This window comes from Pongo abelii, chromosome 19, assembly GCF_028885655.2.
Source record: "Pongo abelii isolate AG06213 chromosome 19, NHGRI_mPonAbe1-v2.0_pri, whole genome shotgun sequence".
Lineage (NCBI taxonomy): Eukaryota > Metazoa > Chordata > Mammalia > Primates > Hominidae > Pongo > Pongo abelii.
This window is the reverse complement of record NC_072004.2, coordinates 66842721-66853841: the sequence shown is the minus strand read 5'-3', so window position 1 is coordinate 66853841 and position 11121 is coordinate 66842721.

Genomic DNA, 11121 nt, shown 5'->3' with positions numbered 1-11121 from the left:
TTTTGAGAGGTGCCTGTCTCTCTAGGATAAGTGACAAGGGAGTCCGCTGACGCATTTATGATCTCCCCACAGGTTGATTGGCACTGTGGTTATATGTTCCCGCTCCTTGGGAGGATACCATGGAAACAGAGAGGATCCTCGCGCTGCTCTCCCACCTCTCCCCTGAGCACCCGTTCTCCCCACCCCACCCCACCCCACACTCTCCCTAAATGGTTGAATGGATCTGTGTGTATGAGCAATCCCAGCCTCAAAAATACCTAGCCATGAGACGTGGGAGGATTTGCTCCACCAGAGCGTAAAGCTCATTATCAACTGGAAGCTATAAAAATTGAGGTAGTTGGGTACTGGTGCAAGGATGGGAAAACATGCCAACGCAACAAAATAGGGAACCCAGATTCAGCCCCACAAGTATCTGGACAATTGACAAAGGTGGCACAACAGAGGAGTGGGTAAAATAACTTTCTTTTCCTTTCATTCTTTCTCTCTTTTTTCTCCTCCTCTTCCTCCTTCTCCCCCTCCTACTCCCCATTCCCCTCTCCTCCTCCTCCTTCTCTTTTTTTCTTCTTTTTGACAGGGTGTTGCTCTGTCGCCCAGGCTGGAGTCCAGTGGCACAATCACAACTTACTGCAACCTCGAACTCCTGGACTCAAATGATCCTCCCCCCTCAGCCTCCTAAGTAGCTGGGATGGCAGGCACGTGCCACCATGCCCAGCTAGGGCCTACTTTTCGATAAATTGTTCTGGGACAATTGAGTGTCCATATGGAAAAATACGAAATCGAATTCCTCCCTAACTTATATTAAACAGAGAAATAAATTCCATGTGAATTGTAGACTTCAATGTGAAGAAAAAACAATAAAGCTTCTGGAAGACAACATAGGAGACTATCTTCATGACCTCAAGGTAAGGAAAGTCTTCCCAAAAAAGACAAAAAAGCTTCTAAAATATTGATATACTTCACCATATTAATGTGATACTGTATGTTCTCCTTGTCAAAAGACCCCAATAATAAAATGACAAGGTCAGCCACAGAATAGGAAAAGATATTTGGTTTTTTTTGTTTGTTTGTTTTGTGTTTTGAGATAGAATCTCACTTTATCCCCCAGGCTTGAGTGCAGTGGTGTAATCTCAGCTCACTGCAGCCTCAACCTCCCAGGTTCAAGCGATTCTCCTGCCTCAGCCTCCTGAGTAGCTGGGATTAGAGGCCTTCAGCTAATTTTTGTACTTTTAGTAGAGACGGGGCTTTGGCGTGTTGGCCAGGCTGGTCTCGAACTCCTGACCTCAAGTGATCCACCCGCCTCGGCCTCCCAAAGTGTTAGAATTACAGGTATGAGTCACTGCGCCCGGCCTAATTTTTGTATCTTTAGTAGAGACAAGGTTTCACCATGTTGCCCAGACTGGTCTCGAACTCCTGAGCTCAAGCGATCTGTCCACCACCGCCTCCCAAAGTGCTGGGATTACAGGTGTTAGCCACTTTGCCCAACCAGGAAAAGACATTTGTAATGCATAACTGACAAATAACTTAAATATAGATTACAATGGAAAAATCTAGCCGGGATGGTGGCTCACACCTGTAATCCCAACACTTTGGGAGGCTGAGGCAGGCATTACTTGAGCCCAGGAGTTGGAGACCAGCCTGAGCAATATGGCAAATACCCACCTCTACTAAAAATACACAAATTGGCTGAGTGTGGTGGCGCAGACCTGTGGTCCCAGCTACTCAGGAGGCTGAGGCAGGAGGATGGCTTGAGCCCTTGGGGTCAAAGCTTCAGTGAGCCATGATTGCACCACTGCACTCCAGCCTTGGTGACAGAGCAAGATCCTGTGTCAAAAATAAAATAAAGTAAGGAAAATACATAGTCAGTTTGGGTTAAAAAAAAAATCCTAAAAATCAATAAGAAAAGGCAGTCTAATAGAAAAATAACAAAAGGCTTGAATGGGCACTTCACTGAAAAAGGAAACTGAAAATAACTGATATACATATGAAAAGATACAAACAATCATTAGTCATCATGCAAATGCAAATTAAAAACTCAATCAGATACCACTACACACTCACCAGAATGCCAATGCTGATGTTAAGAATATGGAATAATGTGAACCTTCGTAGGAGTGTAAATTGGTGGAAAACAGTTTGACATTACTAAAGTTGAAAATGCTAGACCCTATGATATAGCAATTTCACTCTTGCCCATATATTCACACAAGTGTGTGCATATGTGCACCTAGAGACATACATAAGAATGTTAGGCTGGGCAAGGTGGCACATGCCTGCAATTCTAGCACTTTGGGAGGCTGAGGCAGGAGGATCACTTGAGGCCAGGAGTTTGAGACCAGCTTGGGCAACATAGTGAGAACCCATCTCTATTTTAAATAAAAGAAAACTTTGTCCACCAAGGGGAAGTCAGGATAAAGATTTTCTACTTTGGGCCAGTCAAACCACATCTGGAGGATTGAGATCAATTCTATGTATCACACAAAGACATTGGTAAATTTCATCCTGCCACTAACTGGCTGGGTAATTTGGGTAAGCAATTTAAGTGTTCTGAGCCTCATATGCAAAAGGATAATAATAGTACCTTTTGCATAGCAGTGTTGTGAGAATTAGTAAAATAGAAATGAAAAGTCTTTATATCTATATCTGATCCATAATATAGTCAAGAATGGTAACTGCTAGAGAAACAACTAGAATAGTGAAGTCTGTGGAAGCTCAGATACTTGAGAAACACAAATACTTACACCAGGAGGAAAACAAAACTTAGAGGTCACAAGATAGCTTTCTTAGTTTATTTGCCTATTTGTTCCTAGTCTGGATTACAACAGAGGCAGAGAATTATAAGTCATGGGTGGAAGTTAGAGGGGCAAAGAGGATGAACTTTCTAACAACTTGAGCTGTCCATTGGCAGAACAGTGTATTCACCCAGGGGGTTCTTCCTGCCGGCTGCACAAACCAAATCAATTCACCAAGACCTCAGCATTGCATTAAAGAAAGAGTTCAATTGACACAAGGTCTGCCATGTGGGAGATGGAGTTATTTTATTTTATTTTTTTAGACAGAGTCTCGTTCTGTCATCCAGACTGGAGTGCAGTAGTGTGATCTTGGCTCACTGCAATCTCTGCCTCCTGGGTTCAAGCGATTCTCCTGCCTCAGCCTCCCAAGTAGCTGGGACTACAGGTATGCACCACCACACCTGGCTAATTTTTGTATTTTTAGTAGAGATGGGGTTTTGCCATGTTGGCCAGGCTGGTCTTGAACTCCTGACCTCAGGTGATCCACCCGCCTCAGCCTCCCGATGTGCTGAGCCACTGCGCCCAGCCTGGAGATGGAGTTATTACTCAAACCAGTCTCCCTGAAGGCTCAGAAGTTGGGGTTTTTATGAACAATTTGATGAGCAGGGGGCTAGGGAATGGGCACTGCTGACTGATTAGGGATTAAATCATAGGGGTGTGGAAAATGGTCTTTCTGTGCTGAATCTGCCTCTGGGTGGGGCCACAGGCCCGGTTGAGTCATGAATCACTGATCTAGGTGGGGTCTGTCAGTTGCCAGAATGCATCTCAAAAGACCAAGCCTAGGTTTTACAATAGTGATGTTATCTACAGGGGGCACAAATCACAAATCTTGTGACCTCTGGCCACATGACCTCTGAACAGTAAAGGATTATAGAAATGACACCTACATTTTTGGTCCCTGAGCAAGGAGGAGGTTGGTTTTAGGGAGGGACTATTATCATCCTTGCTTTCAAGTTAAACTATAAACCAGATTCCTCCCGTGTTTAGCTTGGCCCACGTGCAGGAGTGAGCTGAAGACAGCCAGTCTGTGAGGCTAGAAGCAAGATGGAGTCGGCCATGTCAGATTTCTCTCACTGTCAGAACTTTTGCAAAGGTGGTTTCAACAGGCTTGAGAAATACTGAGCTGCTGGTGCCTGAAGTCTTCCAGGGAGGCTCAAAGCTCTTTGTCAATTGTGAGTGTAGGAAGATTTCTGCATTCAGATGGAGATTGGGCTCCACAAAAGGTACCCTGCCTTCCTCTCTGAGGTTTGGTTCGTCTGTGAATCCTCATTCCCAGTTTAGGACTTTACTCACCATGAGCTTTTTCATTATTTCTCCTATGGCTTTCACCATTTTTTGTTTGTTTGTATTAAGACCCTCAGTAAGATGTCTATTTTTCATCAGAAACCAGTGTACACATACACACATGCACAAAACTGAAATAAAGGTTTAAGAAATAAGATGTACTCCACTCCCATTGCTTCACTTGACTAACCTTTTAAAAACAAACCAAAAAAATAGTAAATTAAACAAAAATAATATTTGGCTTGGCGTGATGGCTCATATCTATAATCCCAGCACTTTGGGGGTGCTGAGGTGGGAGGATCACTTGAGCCCAGGAATTTGAGACCAGTCTGTGCAATGTAGTGAGACCTCATCCTTACAAAAAATTTAAAAATTAGCCGAGCTTGGTGGCACGTGCTCCTCTAGTCATGGTGACTCAGGAGGCTGAGGGAAGACGATCACTTGGGCCCCACAGGTTGAAGCTGCAGTAAGCGGTGATCAGGCCACTGCACTCCAACCTGGATGACACAGCAAGACCCTGTCTCAATTAAATAAAAAGAAATAATATTCACACATAAAAGTATACTCTGATATTTTTTCTTTTCTTTCCTTTTTTTTTTTTTTTTTCTTTTGAGACAAGGTCTTACTCTGTTGCCCAGGCTGGATTGCAGTGTCATTATCAAATGATCCTCCCACCTCAGCCTCTCCAGGAGCTGGGACTACAGGTGTGGGTCACCACACCTGGCTAATTTTTGTATTTTTAGTAGAGGCAGGGTTTCACCATGTTGGCCAGTCTGGTCTTTAACTCCTGACCTCAGGTGATCCGCCAGTCTCGGCCTCCCAAAGTGCTGGGATTACAGGCGTGAGCCACCACACCCAGCCGCTGATATTTTCTATGTATTTTATTTTTTTTAAACTGGTCACAATCGACTAACTTGATTCTAGAACCCATAATTGATAAAACACTTCGACACTCACTACCATCCCAGCTGGCCTTCTTCTCCTAGCTCCAGTTTCTCTGAGACCTCCTCTACATGTCCGTCTCTTTCTATGCCCAGTAGCGTAGGAAGAACCTCTCTTTCTCCTCATAGCAGTCTGAAAGCCTCTTCCAATGGTTTTATTCTGGTGAAGGGGACCAGGGCATAGCACACTGTAGCCCCACATTTCTGGGTTCACGTGATCCTCCTGCCTCAGCCTCCTGAGCAGCTAGGACTACAGGTGCAGACCACTGTGTCCTGTGTAAGCCTATAAGTTATAAAATACATACAGTCTTTTTTTTTTTTTTTTTTGAGACAGGATCTCACTCCATTGCCCAAGCTGGAGTGCAGTGATGCGATCATGGCTCACTGCAGCCTTGACCTCCTGGGTTCAAGCGACCCTCCCACCTCAGCCTCCCAAGTAGCTGGGACCACAGGCATGTGCCACCACATCTGGCTAAGTTTTATATTTTTTGTAGAGATGGGATTTCGCTATGTTGCCCAGGCTGGTCTTGAGCTCCTGGGCTCAAGCGATCTGCCAGCCTTGGCCTCCGAAAGTGCTGGGATTACAGGCATGAGCCACTGCGCCTGGCCCACACGTAGTCTTTTAACACCTACCATGTTCTTGGTGCTAGAAATACAAAATTTAAAAAAGACTTAGCAGGGCGTGGTGGCTCACGCCTGTTATCCCAGCTCTTTGGGAGGCCGAGGTTGGCGGGTCACTTGAGGTCAGCGGTTCAAGACCAGCCTGGCCAACATGGTGAAACCCCATCACTATTAAAAATACAAAAATTAGCCAGGTGTGGTGGCACATGCCAGTAATCCCAGCTACTGAGGAGGCTGAGGCAGGAGAATCGCTTGAACCTGGGAGGTGGAAGTTGTAGTGAGCCAAGATCTTGCCATTGCACTTCAGCCTGGGTGACAGAGTGAGACTGTCTCAAAAAAAAAAAAAAAAAAAAACTTACTCCCTGCCCTCAAGGAGCTTGAAATCTTGACCAATAAATCAAAGACTAAAGTACATTGTAAAATGAAAAGCAAGGCTTGGGAGTCTATGTGGATGAAATGTAAGTGAAATACAGGTGTAGGTAAGGTAAAAAAAGAAATCCAGACGAAAGCTCGGAATAGCATGGGAGTGCTAACGTTTGTGTAAAAAGGGGAGAACATTTATATGGCTTGTGTGTGCATAAAATATCTCTGCAAGGCTGCATGAGAAACTGGAACATTGATTTCTCCAGGAATGAAACCAGGGAGAGAAAAGGAAGAAGAGACTGTTCACTGTATACCCTTTTACACCTCTTGAATTTTGAACCCCCTAATTTTTCATTACTTCTTCATTCAGTCACAAAGTCTCTAGGGACTCAAGAAGCCAGAGAAAGCTTGATGTTTAAACCTAGTTGTGACTTACTATCCGGATTAGCTAGATGAAGAAGCGGCAGCAGGCTAGGGGTGTTTCAAGCCCTGCATGAACTGGTCAAGCAATAAAAGAAGCTCCATATTGATGCGTGGAGCTAGGGGGCCAGGGTAGGGGTTGGGGGTGAGTAGGAGGCAGAGCTGAGGCCCCAGAGGTAATAAGGGCCCCTCATGCGGAAGGGCCTTGGTGGCTTTGGTGCCCAGGAGTCTAGATTTGGTCTCACAGGAAGTGGCGAGTGAAGAAGGGTATTAAGCAAGGGAGCTACCCACTAGCAGCCGAGGGCAGAGTGGGCTGCAGCTGGGCTAGGAAGGCGGGGAGTTCCACAGGAGACTGTGGAATCATCAGGGTAAAAGGTGACCAAGCTTTAACTGAGGACTAGGCAGAGGGAGTAAAGCGATAAACAGATGAACATGTGAGAGCTTTAGAGGGTGGCTCCATCAGGAATTAGCTTGCTTAGGAATTAGCGTGATTAGATGGGCTGCCGGTGGGGGGGGAGCAGGGGAGTGGCAAGACCATTTGTGCATGGCTCTTCTTCCTTCTCTGTCCTCTCCCGGCTTTCCTGGTCCCTGCTTCCTCAGCTCTGATGCTACAGGCGACGAGTCCCCCACCTCTCCCATTTCCGTGGTCTGGTAGAGAATAAGAAAATCAGAGGGGCCAAGAGTTCGTTGAGTAACTACTCCAAAGTCACCTCCCTGCCCCTCTCCTACCCCAGCTTCTGTCGGAAATGAGGGAGAAAGGACAGGAGGGCAGGGAGCAAGATCTTTTTGGTGCTTAATTCAAACCCTGCCTGCAACTCTGCCCCTGCATGAATATCCTGCCTCCTCCATCAGACCAGGGCCTCTGTCTCCCTACACAGGATCAGCCATGGAATGCGTGGAGCGCAGTGTAAAATGAAAATGTGTAGGTCTTTTTCAGAAATTATTAAGAATTTCAAGATGAGGACAGCAGAGTGTTAAACCTAGCATGCACCCTTCTAAGCAGGGGACCCTGTGTGACAGCAGAGGTCGAAGGCCCATAAAGCGGTTCTGTCCCCAGTCCTTAAGGTCAAGTAGGGAATTGGGTGGGGTTGGGAGGCAAGAGGTTGTGACTTACTTTTCCAGAGGTGCTGAGGTCATGGTGGAGTAATCCCTGTCCCCACCTCACTCCTTGCTGGCTTCATGGGTAGGATCCGGAAGGCCCAAGGGTGGGTGGGGCTGGGCTGTCTAACCTACTAGGAAGGATTTCTAGCTGCTGCCAGCTCCAGGAGCTGAGGCCACATTAGCCAGTCAGCTGTTCCCCCTCCCCGCCTTCTAAGGCTGAGGAATCCCATCCTGGGAGTCTCTGGTGCAGTGCGGAAGGAGGGTGATACAGAATTGGAAACTTGAGAATGATTCAGTTCCATGTTACTTGACCAGGAAATCAAGGCGTTCAAGAGCATTCCCTTCCGCTTACTCCCTTTTCCTGGCTTGGCATCCTTTTACTGCTCAGGACCATTAGAATCTCAATTATGTGGTTTCTGCCGGCAGCCTCACACGTCTGACCCTCTGTGCTTGGTCTTCTTCACACTCCTCTTCCCCCACCCCAGCCTGAGTTTCTGGAGTTACTCCAAACTCTATTCTTGGACCTCCTCTCAATCCACACAGTCCTCTTGGTCAATACCTCTCAGTGATCCTCAACAGGTGTGCAAAGGGAGGAGGAGAAGCCTATGGAGTCACGTGGGATCACCTGGTGGGGAGGGCTTTCCAATTGGTGACACCACCATTCACCTAGTCATCCATAGAGGAAACCAGAAGTCATCCTTGATAATTTCTTCTCCATCCTTCCAACATTCAATCAATCTCTAGGCCGTGAAAATTCTACTTCTTCACTACCTCTCCAGTTCATCTCCTCTCCATTCTTACCCTTCCTCCCAATTCACTTCCTAATCACATCGGGTGGCTGGATCATAGTGATTCTCCTTTCTCTGGAAACTGATCTTCTGAGGGTGGCCCTGAAAGTCAGCAGAGAAAGGAATTTCTTCCTCTCTGATTCTTGGGAAGCAATTAAGGTTTGAAGTCAGGTGATCAAGATCTTGAAGCATAAGTGAATTGAAAACAAGGAGATCTGGGGAGAGCTTTATGGCTGGACCTCTTTGGGTAAGCCTGGAAACTGAAAATACATGTCACAAACAGGTTTACCAGAAGGCTGCCTGCAAAAGAGGCTTTTCACAAGCCATAGACAGGATGACCAAGGGGCTGTCTAGAGCTCATGAAACAAAGCAAACAGAGAAGCAGGAATAGAGGCTATGTCTGGGTGGAACAGCATGGACTTCTCTTCATCAAGGCCAATGTAGCTCCACTACTGCCCAATGAGCTGGCAACGGTGAAACCCTGAACCCCTCATACAGTACCAGACCTCAAGGCAACCATCCAGTTCTCCGGTGGCAGGACAATGGAAGGGACACAGAATTGTCCTCACTGGAATAGGCACTTATTCAGGAATTGAGTTTGTATTCCCTGCCAGCACCATCATCTATGGACTCATGCGATGTCTTCTAGGCAGCTATGGTGTCCTAGACCAGGCTATCTCCAACCAAGAAGCTCTTCCCAGCAAAAGAAGTTAAGGCATTAAATGCAATGTGGGTCCTGGAACGGAAAAATGGCATTAGTGAAAAAGCTAGGAAAAATCCAAATAAAGTCTGGAGTTCCGTTAACAGTGTTATACAAATATTAATTTTTTAATTTTAAAAGTACCATGGTTATGAAGATGTTAACATTAGGGGAAGCTGGATTAAGGGTATATGGGAACTCTCTGTACTAACTTTGCAATGCCTCTGTAAATCTAAAATTCTTCAAAATAAAACTACCAAAGAAACAAAAAGAAATAAGATCGAGGCTACTGTCAACAGGATTTGCTGATCTCACCATGTGTCTGTTATCTAGAAGTAAGTGGCTTTACAGAGTGATAGGCTGTTCTAGTAAACACCCAGGGTGGTGCCAGGTAGTTGGACACCACTTTGCAAAGACTAAGTGACATCAGGAAGGTTGCTGGCTGTGCTATGAATGGAACCAGAAACAACTTACAGTGTTTTCCCTTCATGGCTAAAAAACTCAAGGATCTATAGGCTAGAGGAGGGAAAGGATGGCTCAGATGGCATCAATGACCCACTCTCAGAATGATCATTCTTGTCCTCCTGATCAACAGCGTGAAGGTCTGGGCATGCAAGAAAGGAATGCTGCCCACTGGGCACGGTGGCTCACACCTGTAATCCCAGCACTTTGGGAGGCCAAGGCAGTCGGATCACCTGAAGTCGGGAGTTCGAGACTAGCCTGACCAACATGGAGAAACCGGGCTCTACTAAAAATACAAAATTAGCCAGGCGTGGTGGTGCATGCCTGTTATCCCAGCTACTTAGGAAGACTGAGGCAGGAGAATCACTTGAACCCGGGAGGCGGAGGTTGCAGTGAACAAAGATCAGGTCATTGTACACCAGCCTGGGCAACAAGAGCAAAACTGTGTCTCAGAAAAAAAGAAGAAAGGAAGGAAGGAAGGAAGGAAGGAAAGAAGGGAGGGAAGGAAGCCACAGGGCACAATGTCATAATCCGTTTAGAAGCTGAGATTTCTACCCTGCCATTTGAGGCTCGCTACGGCATTAGGAAGAGACAGAAAAGGGGGTCAGAGTGTCAGGCTGATGACCGACCCTGAGACTCAGGGAGTCCTGTGATTGTTACCACACCCTGGGGTGGCCAGGAAAGGAACAGGAGGAACCAGAGAACACCTGGGGCACAATGCCCTGCGGAACGGTGGGCTGAAGAAACTGCTACTCTAATCAGTGTCCCACCAAGGGTTGAAGAGCCTCAGGAACAGAGGTTAGAGTTGCCGCTCTGGATCCAGAATCCCAACCAGTGAGAGCCTGCCTGAAGACAGGAGAATAAGGACTGGGCAGGTGGAAGAAGGAAGCTGTAGCCACATGGCCGATGGCCGCATGACTGGTGCTCCCATCTTTTTTTCCTTCCTTACTGCCAGAGCCCTATGGAATATTTACCTTTCCCCACTTTTTGAAGGAAGAATTACTGTCTTTAGTGTTTTTTCTTTCTCATTCCTCATCTTTTCCTTCTCTTGAGCAGAGTATATGGAGAGTGGTTGAATTGACACCAGCTTGCAGAATGGTGAGATGGAGTCAGGATGGAATTGGGAATTGGAGATCCTAGATTTTGACCACAGAGGCCCTGTGACCTCATCCTTGGCATTTGGACTGTGACCAGCTGGGGAAGGGAGGCTGCAGCTATAGTATGTAGGATGACTATTAGATTAGGTTTGTTTTCAGAGACTTGCTTTCATTTCTATCTAGTAAACCCTACAAGCCAGAAACTTGGATGCCATCCTTGACAACTCATTCTCCCTCACTCATAACTCAAAGAAATGTCAAGATCTGAAAACTTTATTTCCCAAAGAACTCATCAACTTACCTACTGCCCCCGAGACTTACGGCCACTGCCCTAATTCAGTCCTTCCTCACCTCACCCCGATGGAAAAATCACCTCCTTAATTGCCACTCTACCTTCACTCTTTCCCTGTTCAATCTTGTAAAAAGCAAATTTCCAGCCAGGCTTGGTAGCTCACGCCTATAATCCCAGCACTTTGGGAGACTGAGGCAGGAGGATCGCTTGAGGCCAGGAGATCGAGATCAGCCTGTGCAATATAGTGAGACCCTGTCTCTACA